Source organism: Elephantulus edwardii, unplaced genomic scaffold (assembly GCF_000299155.1).
Source record: "Elephantulus edwardii isolate Elephantulus edwardi_28Jun2011 unplaced genomic scaffold, EleEdw1.0 scaffold00064, whole genome shotgun sequence".
NCBI lineage: Eukaryota > Metazoa > Chordata > Mammalia > Macroscelidea > Macroscelididae > Elephantulus > Elephantulus edwardii.
This window is the reverse complement of record NW_006399814.1, coordinates 8879371-8882058: the sequence shown is the minus strand read 5'-3', so window position 1 is coordinate 8882058 and position 2688 is coordinate 8879371.

The window sequence follows — 2688 nt, the reverse complement described above, 5'->3', positions numbered from 1 at the left end:
CTCACCCTTGGGTGCTCTCCCAGGTAATCAGCAGTGCCCCAGAAAACCCAGTTAGCATCCTACCGGACTTTCTCCTACCAGATCAGTCCCACAGCAGCGTGGCTGGTGGCTTTGGGTAATGGCTGGATCCACAGTGTGGCTTTGTGTTTCTATAGCTCTGAAAGGAATTCTCCAAAAAGAGTTCTGGTTTGAAATTCTATTGACCACAGCTCACAGTGTTGATTGGTCTCTGTGTGGCATGAAGGACTTTCTAGCAGCCCTGGGGCACCACTGGGGTCACAGGGCTGTGGCGGGGGTGGAGGTATGTGGTTGTGGCACCGCCACAGGTGGGGGATGAGGAGGAGGTGGAAACACAGGGCTGAGGCAGGGACACAGGGCTCTGGGAAGAGGGGGACTCGGGGCTGGGCCACCACCACGGGGAGGAAGGGGACTGGGCTTAGGCACTGCAGGGGACTTAGGTGGCAGCATGCTGCGTGGAGGTGTCAAGCAGTGGCAGGCCACAGGAGGGTCACACGGTGGCAGACCATTGCTCCTCCAGAGTCATGCAACGGGCCAGCAGGCAGTGCGGCTGGGGCCAGTCGCTCCTCCTGGGGCCGGTTGCTCCTTCCCGAGTTAATGAATCCCGCGTGGTCAAGCTAGACGGCAGTTATCCTCCCACCCACAAAATAACTGTGGGAGCAGCGCAGGCAGGGCTGTCAGCCACGCCTTCCTGTCATCAGCCACGGCGCCTTCCTGCCCCAAGTATAGGTTTTACACAAGCATGATCAAGTGTCTGTGATTTCTGTTCTCAGAGTCAGCCACAGTTTGTTGTGATCCACACAGTCAAATGCCTTTGCATATCAATGAAACACAGATAGAGTTTCCTCTAATACTCCCTACTTTCAGCCAAGATCCCTCTGACATTAACTATAAGATCCCTAGTACGATGGCCTCTTCTAAATCCAACCTGCACAACTAGCAAATTTCTGTTGATTTGCTGTTCCAGTAATTTTGAATAATTTTCAGCAGAATCTTGCTTTCATATGGTATTAATGATATTGTTCAATAATTTCCTCACTGTGTCAGATCATCATTTTTTGTAATGGAAAGAGCAAGGAAACACGACATGGTTCAAAATTGGGAATTGTGTAGGCCATGGATGTGTCCTTTTCCAAATATTTCAATCTATATGCAAAATATATTATCCAGGAGTCTGGGCTGTATAAGAAATGTGGCATCATAATTGGAGGAAGACTCATCAACAATCTGCATTATGTAGATGACACAACCCTGATTGTCGAAACCGAGGAGGACATGAAATGCTTACTGCAGCCTTCAATATGAATTTGAAGCTCAATACCAAGAAAACAAAGATTCTCACCACTGGGCCGATTAACAGCATCATGATAGATGGTGAAGAGGTCGAGATTGTTAACAGCTTCAGTTTGCTTGGCTCCACAAACAACATTCTTGGCACCAGCAGCCAGGGAAATTAAAAGATTAATAGCACTGGGAAAGTCTGCCATCAAGGAGCTCTCCAGGGTACTGAAGAGCAACAATTTAAGTCTGGAGACTAAGGTGTGCCTGAACCAGGCCATAGTCTTTGCAATTAATTCCTATGCATCAGAAAGCTGGACAATAACTAAGAATGATAAAAGAATTGACAACTTAGAGCTATGGTGCTGGAGAACAGTACTGTATATACCATGGAGCACTAGAACAAACAGGTTCATCCTGGAGAGTGTGGGACCAGGCTCCTCCTTGGAGGCAAGTATTCTGAAGATCTATCTGATACACTTTGGGAACGTTGCAAGGGACCAGTCATTGGAGAGAGGGAGGGACGTCAGGCTTGGGAGAATGGAAGGACAGCGTAATTGAGGAAGACTCTTGATGAAATGGATTTATTCAGTGACTGAGGTAATGCAGGTAAGGTTTGTCAGATGTGAGATCCACACAGGATAGAGCAGGGTTTAGGGCTATTGTACATAGGGTCGCTATGAGTCACAGGTACTCGATTGCACATAACAACAACGTGAGGTGGAGTTTCACTATCTTTGCCTTGTCAGCCTGTGGGCTATTCACTACTCTTCTCCAACATCACAACTCAAAGGCACTGATGCTGCTTCTGAAATCCTTCTTCACTGACCAACTATCAGATGCATAGCAAGTAATTGAAAGAACTGAGTCAAGAAGACACTCTTACAGCCTATTATTCTTGCTATGTGCTCTCGAGTGGGAACTGACTCCCAGCTGACCCTCCAGTGGGTTTTTTAAGAAATCACACAGGAGGAGAGTGTCAATCTTTCTCCTGCAGAACAGCTGGGGAATCCAAAGCGCCTGCCCTTGTGTTGGCACAGCTCCACCCCACTAAAGCCACAGCAGCTCCGTCCTCGTGGTTGGAAGGCTGGCAACTCAAAGTCAGGGCAGCAGCTCTAGGAGAAGGCCCTGCTTCTCCGTCGACTTTGGAATAGAGCTTTGTTCCTTTCTCCACGTGGAGGCCAAAGTCCCTGGAGTCTCCAAGTGTCCTCCCATTCCCTGCTGCTAAGGACCTTTCCCACACAGACAGCTGAGCCCAGGAGGACACACTCCCTCCTTGATAATTCTATCTTTGTGACACTGAGGTCCTCCTCAAAGTTGAGCCACAGGCTAAGAAAACTTCCTTCATGTCATATCAGGACTGTTACATTGTTCTGCTTTTTTAAAAAAAAA